Consider the following 17,815-nt stretch of genomic DNA (forward strand, 5'->3'; position numbering starts at 1 on the left):
GGGAGAGGGAAAGAGGGATGGAGGGATGAGGGGAGAGGGAGGGACATATGATTGGGATGGAGGGATGGGAGGAGAGGGAAAGAGGGACGGATGGGAGGGAGGGATGGAGGGATGAGGGGAGAGGGAGGGACATATGATTCGGATGGAGGGATGGGGGAGAGGGAAAGAGGGACGGATGGGGGGGGGGTCTGAACTTAACCCAACCCTAGTCCCTCTGTCTGTTCATGGTTCTGTCTGCATGCCGGCCAAGGGATTGGGCGTGTGTGCTCGGCAGTTCCACGTTTTGCCTAATAGACCATTACATTACGGAATGTAACAGAGAATCGCTATGGAATTCTGAGCAACTCCAAAATGAGTCTGATGGAGCCTTGGCTTGGAGCTTGTCTGTATGAGGTTGTCTATTGGGATAAAGGCCAGCCAACCAGCAAGCTGGAATAGGTTGCAGGTTCTGTAATAGAATGGTCCTTATTAGTCAGATGGATCATGTATGGTATTTAGTCTTGGATACGTGTTAAAGTGCTGTGTTTGTTTAGCTACTAGTTAGTGGTTTCATGTTGTTGTTTATGATACAGTCTGAGGGAGAGGGTTAGTGGTTTCATGTTGTTTATGATACAGTCTGAGGGAGAGGGTTAGTGGTTTCATGTTGTTGTTTATGATACAGTCTGAGGGAGAGGGTTAGTGGTTTCATGTTGTTGTTTATGATACAGTCTGAGGGAGAGGGTTAGTGGTTTCATGTTGTTTATGATACAGTCTGAGGGAGAGGGTTAGTGGTTTCATGTTGTTGTTTATGATACAGTCTGAGGGAGAGGGTTAGTGGTTTCATGTTGTTTATGATACAGTCTGAGGGAGAGGGTTAGTGGTTTCATGTTGTTGTTTATGATACAGTCTGAGGGAGAGGGTTAGTGGTTTCATGTTGTTGTTTATGATACAGTCTGAGGGAGAGGGTTAGTGGTTTCATGTTGTTGTTTATGATACAGTCTGAGGGAGAGGGTTAGTGGTTTCATGTTGTTGTTTATGATACAGTCTGAGGGAGAGGGTTAGTGGTTTCATGTTGTTTATGATACAGTCTGAGGGAGAGGGTTAGTGGTTTCATGTTGTTGTTTATGATACAGTCTGAGGGAGAGGGTTAGTGGTTTCATGTTGTTTATGATACAGTCTGAGGGAGAGGGTTAGTGGTTTCATGTTGTTGTTTATGATACAGTCTGAGGGAGAGGGTTAGTGGTTTCATGTTGTTGTTTATGATACAGTCTGAGGGAGTGGGTTAGTGGTTTCATGTTGTTGTTTATGATACAGTCTGAGGGAGAGGGTTAGTGGTTTCATGTTGTTGTTTATGATACAGTCTGAGGGAGAGGGTTAGTGGTTTCATGTTGTTGTTTATGATACAGTCTGAGGGAGAGGGTTAGTGGTTTCATGTTGTTTATGATACAGTCTGAGGGAGAGGGTTAGTGGTTTCATGTTGTTTATGATACAGTCTGAGGGAGAGGGTTAGTGGTTTCATGTTGTTTATGATACAGTCTGAGGGAGAGGGTTAGTGGTTTCATGTTGTTTATGATACAGTCTGAGGGAGAGGGTTAGTGGTTTCATGTTGTTTATGATACAGTCTGAGAGAGAGGGTTAGTGGTTTCATGTTGTTGTTTATGATACAGTCTGAGGGAGAGGGTTAGTGGTTTCATGTTGTTGTTTATGATACAGTCTGAGGGAGAGGGTTAGTGGTTTCATGTTGTTTATGATACAGTCTGAGGGAGAGGGTTAGTGGTTTCATGTTGTTGTTTATGATACAGTCTGAGGGAGAGGGTTAGTGGTTTCATGTTGTTGTTTATGATACAGTCTGAGGGAGAGGGTTAGTGGTTTCATGTTGTTGTTTATGATACAGTCTGAGGGAGAGGGTTAGTGGTTTCATGTTGTTTATGATACAGTCTGAGGGAGAGGGTTAGTGGTTTCATGTTGTTGTTTATGATACAGTCTGAGGGAGAGGGTTAGTGGTTTCATGTTGTTTATGATACAGTCTGAGGGAGAGGGTTAGTGGTTTCATGTTGTTTATGATACAGTCTGAGGGAGAGGGTTAGTGGTTTCATGTTGTTTATGATACAGTCTGAGGGAGAGGGTTAGTGGTTTCATGTTGTTTATGATACAGTCTGAGGGAGAGGGTTAGTGGTTTCATGTTGTTTATGATACAGTCTGAGGGAGAGGGTTAGTGGTTTCATGTTGTTTATGATACAGTCTGAGGGAGAGGGTTAGTGGTTTCATGTTGTTTATGATACAGTCTGAGGGAGAGGGTTAGTGGTTTCATGTTGTTTATGATACAGTCTGAGGGAGAGGGTTAGTGGTTTCATGTTGTTTATGATACAGTCTGAGAGAGAGGGTTAGTGGTTTCATGTTGTTGTTTATGATACAGTCTGAGGGAGAGGGTTAGTGGTTTCATGTTGTTGTTTATGATACAGTCTGAGGGAGAGGGTTAGTGGTTTCATGTTGTTGTTTATGATACAGTCTGAGGGAGAGGGTTAGTGGTTTCATGTTGTTGTTTATGATACAGTCTGAGGGAGAGGGTTAGTGGTTTCATGTTGTTTATGATACAGTCTGAGGGAGAGGGTTAGTGGTTTCATGTTGTTTATGATACAGTCTGAGGGAGAGGGTTAGTGGTTTCATGTTGTTTATGATACAGTCTGAGGGAGAGGGTTAGTGGTTTCATGTTGTTGTTTATGATACAGTCTGAGGGAGAGGGTTAGTGGTTTCATGTTGTTTATGATACAGTCTGAGGGAGAGGGTTAGTGGTTTCATGTTGTTGTTTATGATACAGTCTGAGGGAGAGGGTTAGTGGTTTCATGTTGTTGTTTATGATACAGTCTGAGGGAGAGGGTTAGTGGTTTCATGTTGTTGTTTATGATACAGTCTGAGGGAGAGGGTTAGTGGTTTCATGTTGTTTATGATACAGTCTGAGGGAGAGGGTTAGTGGTTTCATGTTGTTTATGATACAGTCTGAGGGAGAGGGTTAGTGGTTTCATGTTGTTGTTTATGATACAGTCTGAGGGAGAGGGTTAGTGGTTTCATGTTGTTTATGATACAGTCTGAGGGAGAGGGTTAGTGGTTTCATGTTGTTGTTTATGATACAGTCTGAGGGAGAGGGTTAGTGGTTTCATGTTGTTTATGATACAGTCTGAGGGAGAGGGTTAGTGGTTTCATGTTGTTGTTTATGATACAGTCTGAGGGAGAGGGTTAGTGGTTTCATGTTGTTTATGATACAGTCTGAGGGAGAGGGTTAGTGGTTTCATGTTGTTTATGATACAGTCTGAGGGAGAGGGTTAGTGGTTTCATGTTGTTTATGATACAGTCTGAGGGAGAGGGTTAGTGGTTTCATGTTGTTGTTTATGATACAGTCTGAGGGAGAGGGTTAGTGGTTTCATGTTGTTTATGATACAGTCTGAGGGAGAGGGTTAGTGGTTTCATGTTGTTTATGATACAGTCTGAGGGAGAGGGTTAGTGGTTTCATGTTGTTTATGATACAGTCTGAGGGAGAGGGTTAGTGGTTTCATGTTGTTTATGATACAGTCTGAGGGAGAGCATTTTAGAGGCTGCTGCCCTGTATACATGAAATCACTAGTCACTTTAATAATGTCTACATATTTAGCATTACCCATTTCATATGTATATACTGTATTCTATTGTACTGTATCTTAGTCTATGCCGCTCTGACATTGGTCGTCCATATACTTTTATATTCTTACTTCCATTCCTTTACTTAGATTTGTGTGTATTGGGTATATGAAGTGAAATTGTTCGATATTACTGCACTGTTGGAGCTAGAAACACAAGCATTTCGCAACACCCGCAATAATATCTGCTAAACACGTGTATGTGACCAATTACATCAGCTGAACACGTGTATGTGACCAATTACATCAGCTAAACACGTGTAAGTGACCAAGTACATCAGCTAAACACGTGTATGTGACCAATTACATCAGCTAAACACGTGTATGTTACCAATTACATCTGCTAAACACGTGTATGTGACCAATTACATCTGTTAAACACGTGTATGTGACCAATAACATCTGCTAAACACGTGTATGTGACCAATAACATCAGCTAAACACGTGTATGTGACCAATAACATCAGCTAAACACGTGTAAGTGACCAAGTACATCAGCTAAACACGTGTATGTGACCAATAACATCAGCTAAACACGTGTATGTGACCAATAACATCTGCTAAACACGTGTATGTGACCAATTACATCTGTTAAACACGTGTATGTGACCAATAACATCTGCTAAACACGTGTATGTGACCAATAAGATTTGATTTGATGACGCAAGGAGAAGGGTTAGAGTCCAGCTGAGATGGTTATCAGACCCAGAGACACTAAGCTGAACTGAGACCCAGAGACACTAAGCTGAACTGAGACCCAGAGACACTAAGCTGAACTGAGACCCAGAGACACTAAGCTGAACTGAGACCCAGAGACACAAAGCTGAACTGAGTCCCAGAGACACTAAGCTGAACTGAGACCCAGAGACACTAAGCTGAACTGAGACCCAGAGACACAACGCTGAACTGAGACCCAGAGACACAAAGCTGAACTGAGACCCAGAGACACTAAGCTGAACTGAGACCCAGAGACACTAAGCTGAACTGAGTCCCAGAGACACTAAGCTGAACTGAGACCCAGAGACACTAAGCTGAACTGAGACCCAGAGACACTAAGCTGAACTGAGTCCCAGAGACACTAAGCTGAACTGAGACCCAGAGACACAAAGCTGAACTGAGACCCAGAGACACTAAGCTGAACTGAGACCCAGAGACACTAAGCTGAACTGAGTCCCAGAGACACTAAGCTGAACTGAGACCCAGAGACACTAAATTGAACTGGGACCCAGAGACACTAAGCTGAACTGAGACCCAGAAACACTAAGCTGAACTGAGACCCAGAGACACTAAGCTGTGAGATACAGGAGAAGCACATCTCAACTTTATATGTGTAAAAAATAAACCAATTAGCTGTTCAATGTTCAACTCACCAAGACAGTTGGGCCTGGATCTGTTACAAGGGAAAGCCTCACCAATACATATTGTGGTACAGCCTGAATTCAAAATGGGTTAAATAAAAAATAATCTCACCCATGTACACACAATACTCCATAACGACAAAGTGAAAATAAAGAAAGTTTTAAAAAAAACACAGGATCCTAGTCAGTCCAGCTTCTGCATGAAACACCGAAAGTTCAGACAATGTAACAAAAGCCTCCAGCAAGGATGGAGAAGGTCTGGCTGCTGTTGGATGCATGGCTAGTGTGCATTGTGCATGTCATTTTACCATTACAGAGTCCCAAATTGCACCCTATTTCCCTATGGGCACTGCTCAGAAGTAGTGCACTGTAGGGTGGGGAATAGGGTGCCATTTGGCCTTGGTGTGGCTTTCCCTTGATAATGGCTCCAACTGTCTTGGTGAGGCTTTCCCTTGTAACATATCCAGGCCCAACTGTCTTGGTGAGGCTTTCCCTTGTAACAGATCCAGGCCCAACTGTCTTGGTGAGGCTTTCATCTTGTAATAGATCCAGGCCCAACTGTCTTGGTGAGGCTTTCATCTTGTAACAGATCCAGGCCCAACAGTCTTGGTGAGGCTTTCCCTTGTAATAGATCCAGGCCCAACTGTCTTGGTGAGGCTTTCCCTTGTAACAGATCCAGGCCCAACTGTCTTGGTGAGGCTTTCATCTTGTAACAGATCCAGGCCCAACTGTCTTGGTGAGGCTTTCCCTTGTAACAGATCCAGGCCCAACTGTCTTGGTGAGGCTTTCATCTTGTAATAGATCCAGGCCCAACTGTCTTGGTGAGGCTTTCATCTTGTAACAGATCCAGGCCCAACTGTCTTGGTGAGGCTTTCCCTTGTAATAGATCCAGGCCCAACTGTCTTGGTGAGGCTTTCATCTTGTAATAGATCCAGGCCCAACTGTCTTGGTGAGGCTTTCCCTTGTAACAGATCCAGGCCCAACTGTCTTGGTGAGGCTTTCCCTTGTAACAGATCCAGGCCCAACTGTCTTGGTGAGGCTTTCCCTTGTAACAGATCCAGGCCCAACTGTCTTGGTCTGTGTTGTTATACCTAGCTAGGTGTGGCTATATTAATGCACATGAACACTCCCCATCATTGCTTTTAAAGCAAATGATTGGTGTAAACATTGGCTTGAGGTGGTTTTCACCGTTGTTTAATCTACAGTGCCTTCCTACACCTTGTCTCATTCCACATGTTGTGGTACAGCCTGAATTCAAAATGGGTTAAATACAAAACAATCTCACCCATGTACACACAGTACCCCATAACGACAAAGTGAAAATATGTTTTTTAGATATTTTTGTAAGTGTATTGAAAATAAAATGCAGAAATATCTCATTTACATACGAATTCACACCCCTGAGTCAATACATGTTAGAATCACTGTTGGCAGTGATTTACAGTTGTCTTTCTGGGTAAGTCTAATGGCTTTGAGCTTTGCACACCTGGATTGTACAATATTTGCCCATTTTTATTATTTTAAAATTCTTCATGCTCTGTCAAGGTGGTTGTTGATCATTGCTAGACAGCCATTTTCAAGTCTTGTTCAAACTGTAACTCGGCCACTCAGGAACATTCACTGTCTTCTTGGTCAGCAACTCCAGTGTATATTTGGCCTTGTGTTTTAGGTTATTGTCCTGCTGAAAGGTGAATTCATCTCCCAGTGTCTGGTGGAAAGCAGACAGACTTGACATTTCAGCTATTTCATTTTTATTAGATTTTTTTCTAAAAACCTAATTCCACTTTGACATTATGGTGTATTGTGTGTAGGCCAGTGACACAACATCTCAATTTAATCCATGTTATATTCAAGCTGTAACAACAACAAAATGTAGAACAAGTCAAAAGGTGTGAATGCTTTGTGAAGGCGCTGTATGTGAGAAAGACTTAAGTCCCATTTCCATTGGAGCTTTTGGGCCAAATTCCGATCTGCGTCGAGTGGAATTCTCAAATTGGAGCTTGGACAGAGGAAACCCGGACCAGCGCAGCTTAGTTTTCACAAGTGATTCTAGACCGTTTTGAATTCGGTCTGCTGACTCTTACTATGCAACCACCAGCTGACCACAGCTGAATTCTGACATGTTTAGCTCGTCTGGGTTTGTTGCAGTTATCTAGCACACGAACTGCAGTAGACAGACACTTTAGCTCAATCAAACCATTTGTTTTTTGCAAGAAAACTGTTACGAGAGCAGTCAGCCCTTGAATGACAGCTAGCATGCTAATGTTAGCTAGCAAGAGGTTTTTGCTAGTCAGGTCATATTGGTACATTATTGAAAGCTAACCTAGCAAGCTAGAGCTAAATGCCATGGCAAACAAGGTAGGAATTAAGCTAGCTTGTTAAGCTAGCCAAGACTTGGCTAACTGACATTGGCAAGAGTATGGCGTAATGTTAGTTACAGCGTGTTGAGGGTGAAATATATTATTTCTTCAACATCTCGCTAGCTTCCTAGATATCTAGCTAGTTGTAGCCAGTGGACTTCCTACAAAATCTAGTTAGCTAGCTAGCAACATTAGCAAAGCTAGCTAGCTGCACAGTCACATTGGCTACCTAGCAACATTAAATCATTTCTAAGTTCTAGAGGCACTGGAAACGCAATTCGAGCCAGCTCACCAGGGCCAGCCAGCCAGCCCACCAGGGCCAGCCCACCAGGGCCAGCCAGCCAGCCCACCAGGGCCAGCCAGCCAGCCCACCAGAGCCAGTCCAACCTGGGTTGACTTTAAAGTTCCAAAGGAACCCGAGGCTTTAGAGTGGAGAAGGGTGCAGACCTCTAATAGAGGTCTGAGATGTACCAGGTTGACTCTGTTTAGATGGACTCTGCCAGCCAGATAACTAGTCTAGGCAAACTGCAGCAAGCGCTCTTATTTACTCAAAGAGCTACTTTCCCACCATAGGGAAATGCATGACCGCAGCACACAGCAGGCAGGAACACAGACACAAACATAGTGTCTAGTGCTTCCAGCTGAATGGCTGCAGGCAGGTGCTTTCCTTTGCTGGCTACAAGCCCTGCTGTCAGGCAGGCCAGGAACATCTGTTTGGGATCCCCTGGGGTTGAAATCCTGCTGTGGCCATCTTTACATTTCACAATTCTCATTGAGTCATCCTCGATGTTGTTTCCCTTCAAGTTTGTTTGTCAAATGTTGTGATATTGAGGAGTGACACTTTCTTCAACGTTATCTAATCTTTTGATGTGCCCTGCTCTATGGATGAATGATACTGTACAGTGAAAACAATGTCAACTACAGCCAAAACCAGACCATCATTTAGGTTAGGCTAAAGACCAGACTTGGTAACCTCTGGCATTGGAAATGGACTCTTTCAGAGGCACAGTCATGTCCCTCTGCAGTTTGACAAGAGGATGTTCTTCAACATAAATGGGCTGAGAGCAGAGGCAGAGTGTTAAAGTTGATGGCATTTGTCAGCCAAACTGCTGAGAAATGACGGGGACAGTAGTGAAAGTCTAACTGAGTCCAAATCACGTTACAAATACTAGACGTGTTAGTAGTTTGGCTAGAAGGGCTGAGGGCCTTGTTAGTAGTCTGGCTAGAAGGACTGAGGGCCTTGTTAGTAGTTTGGCTAGAAGGACTGAGGGCCTTGTTAGTAGTTTGGCTAGAAGGGCTGAGGGCCTTGTTAGTAGTCTGGCTAGAAGGACTGAGGGCCTTGTTAGTAGTCTGGCTAGAAGGACTGAGGGCCTTGTTAGTAGTCTGGCTAGAAGGACTGAGGGCCTTGTTAGTAGTTTGGCTAGAAGGACTGAGGGCCTTGTTAGTAGTTTGGCTAGAAGGACTGAGGGCCTTGTTAGTAGTCTGGCTAGAAGGACTGAGGGCCTTGTTAGTAGTCTGGCTAGAAGGACTGAGGGCCTTGTTAGTAGTTTGGCTAGAAGGGCTGAGGGCCTTGTTAGTAGTTTGGCTAGAAGGACTGAGGGCCTTGTTAGTAGTTTGGCTAGAAGGGCTGAGGGCCTTGTTAGTAGTCTGGCTAGAAGGACTGATGGCCTTGTTAGTAGTCTGGCTAGAAGGACTGAGGGCCTTGTTAGTAGTCTGGCTAGAAGGACTGAGGGCCTTGTTAGTAGTTTGGCTAGAAGGACTGAGGGCCTTGTTAGTAGTTTGGCTAGAAGGACTGAGGGCCTTGTTAGTAGTCTGGCTAGAAGGACTGAGGGCCTTGTTAGTAGTCTGGCTAGAAGGACTGAGGGCCTTGTTAGTAGTCTGGCTAGAAGGGCTGAGGGCCTTGTTAGTAGTCTGGCTAGAAGGACTGAGGGCATTGTTAGTAGTCTGGCTAGAAGGGCTGACGGCCTTGTTAGTAGTCTGGCTAGAAGGACTGAGGGCCTTGTTAGTAGTTTGGCTAGAAGGGCTGAGGGCCTTGTTAGTAGTTTGGCTAGAAGGACTGAGGGCCTTGTTAGTAGTTTGGCTAGAAGGGCTGAGGGCCTTGTTAGTAGTCTGGCTAGAAGGACTGAGGGCCTTGTTAGTAGTCTGGCTAGAAGGACTGAGGGCCTTGTTAGTAGTCTGGCTAGAAGGACTGAGGGCCTTGTTAGTAGTTTGGCTAGAAGGACTGAGGGCCTTGTTAGTAGTTTGGCTAGAAGGACTGAGGGCCTTGTTAGTAGTCTGGCTAGAAGGACTGAGGGCCTTGTTAGTAGTCTGGCTAGAAGGACTGAGGGCCTTGTTAGTAGTCTGGCTAGAAGGGCTGAGGGCCTTGTTAGTAGTCTGGCTAGAAGGACTGAGGGCCTTGTTAGTAGTCTGGCTAGAAGGGCTGAGGGCCTTGTTAGTAGTCTGGCTAGAAGGGCTGAGGGCCTTGTTAGTAGTCTGGCTAGAAGGACTGAGGGCCTTGTTAGTAGTCTGGCTAGAAGGACTGAGGGCCTTGTTAGTAGTCTGGCTAGAAGGACTGAGGGCCTTGTTAGTAGTCTGGCTAGAAGGACTGAGGGCCTTGTTAGTAGTCTGGCTAGAAGGACTGAGGGCCTTGTTAGTAGTCTGGCTAGAAGGACTGAGGGCCTTGTTAGTAGTTTGGCTAGAAGGACTGAGGGCCTTGTTAGTAGTTTGGCTAGAAGGACTGAGGGCCTTGTTAGTAGTCTGGCTAGAAGGACTGAGGCCCTTGTTAGTAGTCGGCTAGAAGGACTGAGGGCCTTGTTAGTAGTCTGGCTAGAAGGACTGAGGGCCTTGTTAGTAGTTTGGCTAGAAGGACTGAGGGCCTTGATAGTAGTCTGGCTAGAAGGACTGAGGGCCTTGTTAGTAGTCTGGCTAGAAGGACTGAGGGCCTTGTTAGTAGTCTGGCTAGAAGGACTGAGGGCCTTGTTAGTAGTCTGGCTAGAAGGACTGAGGGCCTTGTTAGTAGTCTGGCTAGAAGGGCTGAGGGCCTTGTTAGTAGTCTGGCTAGAAGGACTGAGGGCCTTGTTAGTAGTTTGGCTAGAAGGGCTGAGGGCCTTGTTAGTAGTTTGGCTAGAAGGACTGAGGGCCTTGTTAGTAGTTTGGCTAGAAGGACTGAGGGCCTTGTTAGTAGTCTGGCTAGAAGGGCTGAGGGCCTTGTTAGTAGTTTGGCTAGAAGGACTGAGGGCCTTGTTAGTAGTTTGGCTAGAAGGACTGAGGGCCTTGTTAGTAGTCTGGCTAGAAGGACTGAGGGCCTTGTTAGTAGTCTGGCTAGAAGGACTGAGGGCCTTGTTAGTAGTCTGGCTAGAAGGACTGAGGGCCTTGTTAGTAGTTTGGCTAGAAGGACTGAGGGCCTTGTTAGTAGTCTGGCTAGAAGGACTGAGGGCCTTGTTAGTAGTCTGGCTAGAAGGACTGAGGGCCTTGTTAGTAGTCTGGCTAGAAGGACTGAGGGCCTTGTTAGTAGTCTGGCTAGAAGGACTGAGGGCCTTGTTAGTAGTCTGGCTAGAAGGACTGAGGGCCTTGTTAGTAGTCTGGCTAGAAGGACTGAGGGCCTTGTTAGTAGTCTGGCTAGAAGGGCTGAGGGCCTTGTTAGTAGTCTGGCTAGAAGGACTGAGGGCCTTGTTAGTAGTTTGGCTAGAAGGGCTGAGGGCCTTGTTAGTAGTTTGGCTAGAAGGACTGAGGGCCTTGTTAGTAGTTTGGCTAGAAGGACTGAGGGCCTTGTTAGTAGTCTGGCTAGAAGGGCTGAGGGCCTTGTTAGTAGTTTGGCTAGAAGGACTGAGGGCCTTGTTAGTAGTTTGGCTAGAAGGGCTGAGGGCCTTGTTAGTAGTCTGGCTAGAAGGACTGAGGGCCTTGTTAGGAGTTTGGCTAGACGGGCTGAGGGCCTTGTTAGTAGTCTGACTAGAAGGACTGAGGGCCTTGTTAGTAGTCTGGCTAGAAGGACTGAGGGCCGTGTTAGTAGTTTGGCTAGAAGGACTGAGGGCCTTGTTAGTAGTCTGGCTAGAAGGGCTGAGGGCCTTGTTAGTAGTCTGGCTAGAAGGGCTGAGGGCCTTGTTAGTAGTTTGGCTAGAAGGACTGAGGGCCTTGTTAGTAGTCTGGCTAGAAGGACTGAGGGCCTTGTTAGTAGTCTGGCTAGAAGGACTGAGGGCCTTGTTAGTAGTCTGGCTAGAAGGACTGAGGGCCTTGTTAGTAGTTTGGCTAGAAGGACTGAGGGCCTTGTTAGTAGTTTGGCTAGAAGGACTGAGGGCCTTGTTAGTAGTTTGGCTAGAAGGACTGAGGGCCTTGTTAGTAGTCTGGCTAGAAGGACTGAGGGCCTTGTTAGTAGTCTGGCTAGAAGGACTGAGGGCCTTGTTAGTAGTTTGGCTGAGATGGTGTTAAACATGAGGGCTGGAAGGACTGAGATGGTGTTAAAGAGGAGGGCTGGAAGGACTGAGATGGTGTTAAACAGGAGGGCTGGAAGGACTGAGATGGTGTTAAACAGGAGGGCTGGAAGGACTGAGATGGTGTTAAAGAGGAGGGCTGGAAGGACTGAGATGGTGTTAAACAGGAGGGCTGGAAGGACTGAGATGGTGTTAAACAGAAGGGCTGGAAGGACTGAGATGGTGTTAAAGAGGAGGGCTGGAAGGACTGAGATGGTGTTAAACAGGAGGGCTGGAAGGACTGAGATGGTGTTAAACAGGAGGGCTGGAAGGACTGAGATGGTGTTAAAGAGGAGGGCTGGAAGGACTGAGATGGTGTTAAACAGGAGGGCTGGAAGGACTGAGATGGTGTTAAACAGGAGGGCTGGAAGGTCTGAGATGGTGTTAAACATGAGGGCTGGAAGGACTGAGATGGTGTTAAACAGGAGGGCTGGAAGGTCTGAGATGGTGTTAAACATGAGGGCTGGAAGGACTGAGATGGTGTTAAACAGGAGGGCTGGAAGGACTGAGATGGTGTTAAACAGGAGGGCTGGAAGGACTGAGATGGTGTTAAAGAGGAGGGCTGGAAGGACTGAGATGGTGTTAAAGAGGAGGGCTGGAAGGACTGAGATGGTGTTAAAGAGGAGGGCTGGAAGGACTGAGATGGTGTTAAACAGGAGGGCTGTGGTCCCACTGTGGAATCCTCCTCTTTCTGCTCTGTTTGTCCTAGAGTAGATACATGATGTGAATAGCTTCTTTTATCACAGAGAGAGGTTGACTTAACCACCGCCTTTATTTATACAGCCAGTCTGTTTCTCAATCAGATCTCTCTCTCCCGGCTCGCTCGTCCCTCGTGGGTTGTGTGTGTTAGTGATGCGCGGGTCAGATGTTTGTTCACCCGCCACCACCGCCTTCCTGTGATAGTGACAATCTGTTGCCCGCATCCGACCCGAGCCTGTTAGTATATTCTGTACTGCCCTCCTGTATGTTTTACCGTCAACACTGTTCCTGGAGGACTGGCCTCCTGTAAGTTTTCTCTCCAGTTATCAACCAGGTAATTATTAGAATCAGGTGTGTTAGATTAGGGTTGGAGTTAAAACCTACAGGAGGATTTCTCTCTAGGAACAGAGTTGGAGTTAAAACCTACAGGATGGTATCTCTCCAGGAACAGGGTTGGAGTTAAAACCTACAGGATGGTATCTCTCCAGGAACAGGGTTGGAGTTAAAACCTACAGGATGGTATCTCTCTAGGAACAGGGTTGGAGTTAAAACCTACAGGATGGTTTCTCTCCAGGAACAGGGTTGGAGTTAAAACCTACAGGATGGTATCTCTCTAGGAACAGGGTTGGAGTTAAAACCTACAGGAGGGTATCTCTCCAGGAACAGGGTTGACGAGCCCTGCTCTATGATGTCCTATCTATTGCTAAGGACAACGACCTCGGCGTAGTGTACAGGAAGAGCAGGCAGAGTGCTGCCACAGAAGGATAGTCTTACTGCTGCCAAACCATGTCTGTTTCGTGAGGACAGACGCAGAGACAGTCTGTCCACATCATGCTAATTTTAGCCTTGCTAACGGTCCCCATGGGAACCAGCTGTAATTTTGGTTTTGTGTTGGTTCACGCTAAATACTTCTGTGTGTTTCCCACGCATTGTTGAAAATGTTCTTACATTAACAGCATGGCTAAATGTGTGTGTTTAGTGCCATGGGAAAGTATTCAGACCCATGGACTTTTCCCACATTTTGTTAGGTTACAGCCTTATTCTAAAAAACATTCTCATCAATCTACACGCAATACCCCATGATGATAAAGCAAAAACAGGTTTTTAATTTATTATAAATAAAACAGAAATATCACGTTTACAAACAGTACCATTAGAAAAGTTTGGACACCTCATTCAAGGATTTGTACTATTTTCTACATTGTAGAATAATAGTGAAGACATCAAAACTATGTAATAACACATATGGAATCATAGTAGTAACCAAAAAAAGTGTTAAACAAATCAAAATATATTTTGTGATTCTTCAATGTAGCAACCCTTTACCTTGATGACAGCTTTGCACACTCTTGGCATTCTCTCAACCAGTTTCATGAGGCTAGGCCACTCAATGATATCCACATGTTATTAAATAATTTCATTCCAAACTGCTCGCATGTGTAAAACCAACTTGGTTCTATTTTAGACGCACTGCAAGTCCCGCCTCTCCCGTCTACTCATTGGTTTTTAGGAGCATGCTAACCCACGTGAGACTGAAAACCATCTAAAGAAGAGGTGTCGAAATCATTCCACGGAGGGCCTAGTGTCTGCAGGTTTTAGTTTTTCTCCTTTAATTAAGACCTAGACAACCAGGTGAGGGAGGTTCTTTACTAATTAAGACCTAGACAACCAGGTGAGGGAGGTTCTTTACTAATTAGTGACCTAGACAACCAGGTGAGGGAGGTTCTTTACTAATTAGTGACCTAGACAACCAGGTGAGGGAGGTTCTTTACTAATTAAGACCTAAACAACCAGGTGAGGGAGGTTCTTTACTAATTAAGACCTAGACAACCAGGTGAGGGAGGTTCTTTACTAATTAGTGACCTAGACAACCAGGTGAGGGAGGTTCTTTACTAATTAAGACCTAGACAACCAGGTGAGGGAGGTTCTTTACTAATTAGTGACCTAGACAACCAGGTGAGGGAGGTTCTTTACTAATTAAGACCTAGACAACCAGGTGAGGGAGGTTCTTTACTAATTAGTGACCTAGACAACCAGGTGAGGGAGGTTCTTTACTAATTAAGACCTAGACAACCAGGTGAGGGAGGTTCTTTACTAATTAGTGACCTAGACAACCAGGTGAGGGAGGTTCTTTACTAATTAGTGACCTAGACAACCAGGTGAGGGAGGTTCTTTACTAATTAAGACCTAGACAACCAGGTGAGGGAGGTTCTTTACTAATTAAGACCTAGACAACCAGGTGAGGGAGGTTCTTTACTAATTAGTGACCTAGACAACCAGGTGAGGGAGGTTCTTTACTAATTAGTGACCTAGACAACCAGGTGAGGGAGGTTCTTGACTAATTAGTGACCTAGACAACCAGGTGAGGGAGGTTATTTACTAATTAAGACCTAGACAACCAAGTTAGGGAGGTTCTTTACTAATTAGTGACCTAGACAACCAGGTGAGGGAGGTTCTTTACTAACTAAGACCTAGACAACCAGGTGAGGGAGGTTCTTTACTAATTAGTGAGCTAGACAACCAGGTGAGGGAGGTTCTTTACTAATTAGTGACCTAGACAACCAGGTGAGGGAGGTTCTTTACTAATTAAGACCTACACAACCAGGTGAGGGAGGTTCTTTACTAATTAGTGACCTAGACAACCAAGTGAGGGAGGTTCTTTACTAATTAGTGACCTAGACAACCAGGTGAGGGAGGTTCTTTACTAATTAGTGACCTAGACAACCAGGTGAGGGATGTTCTTTACTAATTTGTGACCTAGACAACCAGGTGAGGGAGGTTCTTTACTAATTAGTGACCTAGACAACAAGGTGAGGGAGGTTCTTTACTAATTAGTGACCTAGACAACCAGGTGAGGGAGGTTCTTTACTAATTAAGACCTAGACAACCAGGTGAGGGAGGTTCTTTACTAATTAAGACCTGGACAACCAGGTGAGGGAGGTCCTTTACTAATTAGTGAACTAGACAACCAGGTGAGGGAGGTTCTTTACTAATTAGTGACCTAGACAACCAGGTGAAGGAGGTTCTTTACTAATTAAGACCTAGACAACCAGGTGAGGGAGGTTCTTTACTAATTAAGACCTGGACAACCAGGTGAGGGAGGTTCTTTACTAATTAAGACCTAGACAACCAGGTGAGGGAGGTTCTTTCCCTAATTAGTGACCTAGACAACCAGGTGAGGGAGGTTCTTTGCTAATTAGTGTCCTAGACAACCAGGTGAGGGAGGTTCTTTACTAATTAAGACCTAGACAACCAGGTGAGGGAGGTTCTTTACTAATTAAGACCTAGACAACCAGGTGAGGGAGGTTCTTTACTAATTAGTGACCTAGACAACCAGGTGAGGGAGGTTCTTTACTAATTAGTGACCTAGACAACCAGGTGAGGGATGTTCTTTACTAATTTGTGACCTAGACAACCAGGTGAGGGAGGTTCTTTACTAATTAGTGACCTAGACAACAAGGTGAGGGAGGTTCTTTACTAATTAGTGACCTAGACAACCAGGTGAGGGAGGTTCTTTACTAATTAAGACCTAGACAACCAGGTGAGGGAGGTTCTTTACTAATTAAGACCTGGACAACCAGGTGAGGGAGGTCCTTTACTAATTAGTGAACTAGACAACCAGGTGAGGGAGGTTCTTTACTAATTAGTGACCTAGACAACCAGGTGAAGGAGGTTCTTTACTAATTAAGACCTAGACAACCAGGTGAGGGAGGTTCTTTACTAATTAAGACCTGGACAACCAGGTGAGGGAGGTTCTTTACTAATTAAGACCTAGACAACCAGGTGAGGGAGGTTCTTTCCCTAATTAGTGACCTAGACAACCAGGTGAGGGAGGTTCTTTACTAATTAAGACCTAGACAACCAGGTGAGGGAGGTTCTTTACTAATTAAGACCTAGACAACCAGGTGAGGGAGGTTCTTTACTAATTAGTGACCTAGACAACCAGGTGAGGGAGGTTCTTTACTAATTAGTGACCTAGACAACCAGGTGAGGGAGGTTCTTTACTAATTAAGACCTAAACAACCAGGTGAGGGAGGTTCTTTACTAATTAAGACCTAGACAACCAGGTGAGGGAGGTTCTTTACTAATTAGTGACCTAGACAACCAGGTGAGGGAGGTTCTTTACTAATTAAGACCTAGACAACCAGGTGAGGGAGGTTCTTTACTAATTAGTGACCTAGACAACCAGGTGAGGGAGGTTCTTTACTAATTAAGACCTAGACAACCAGGTGAGGGAGGTTCTTTACTAATTAGTGACCTAGACAACCAGGTGAGGGAGGTTCTTTACTAATTAAGACCTAGACAACCAGGTGAGGGAGGTTCTTTACTAATTAGTGACCTAGACAACCAGGTGAGGGAGGTTCTTTACTAATTAGTGACCTAGACAACCAGGTGAGGGAGGTTCTTTACTAATTAAGACCTAGACAACCAGGTGAGGGAGGTTCTTTACTAATTAAGACCTAGACAACCAGGTGAGGGAGGTTCTTTACTAATTAGTGACCTAGACAACCAGGTGAGGGAGGTTCTTTACTAATTAGTGACCTAGACAACCAGGTGAGGGATGTTCTTGACTAATTAGTGACCTAGACAACCAGGTGAGGGAGGTTCTTTACTAATTAAGACCTAGACAACCAAGTGAGGGAGGTTCTTTACTAATTAGTGACCTAGACAACCAGGTGAGGGAGGTTCTTTACTAACTAAGACCTAGACAACCAGGTGAGGGAGGTTCTTTACTAATTAGTGAGCTAGACAACCAGGTGAGGGAGGTTCTTTACTAATTAGTGACCTAGACAACCAGGTGAGGGAGGTTCTTTACTAATTAAGACCTACACAACCAGGTGAGGGAGGTTCTTTACTAATTAGTGACCTAGACAACCAAGTGAGGGAGGTTCTTTACTAATTAGTGACCTAGACAACCAGGTGAGGGAGGTTCTTTACTAATTAGTGACCTAGACAACCAGGTGAGGGATGTTCTTTACTAATTTGTGACCTAGACAACCAGGTGAGGGAGGTTCTTTACTAATTAGTGACCTAGACAACAAGGTGAGGGAGGTTCTTTACTAATTAGTGACCTAGACAACCAGGTGAGGGAGGTTCTTTACTAATTAAGACCTAGACAACCAGGTGAGGGAGGTTCTTTACTAATTAAGACCTGGACAACCAGGTGAGGGAGGTCCTTTACTAATTAGTGAACTAGACAACCAGGTGAGGGAGGTTCTTTACTAATTAGTGACCTAGACAACCAGGTGAAGGAGGTTCTTTACTAATTAAGACCTAGACAACCAGGTGAGGGAGGTTCTTTA

General features: G+C 45.0%; 1 protein-coding gene across 1 annotated transcript in view; it reads left to right on the top strand.

Moving 5' to 3' along the window:
- LOC139580533 (protein jagged-1b-like) overlaps positions 1 to 17,815 on the top strand; it is a 173,087-nt gene that overhangs the window by 39,049 nt on the left and 116,223 nt on the right. The window lies entirely within an intron of this gene.

The sequence above is a fragment of the Salvelinus alpinus genome, chromosome 7 (genome assembly GCF_045679555.1).
Source record: "Salvelinus alpinus chromosome 7, SLU_Salpinus.1, whole genome shotgun sequence".
In the NCBI taxonomy this organism is placed as follows: domain Eukaryota; kingdom Metazoa; phylum Chordata; class Actinopteri; order Salmoniformes; family Salmonidae; genus Salvelinus; species Salvelinus alpinus.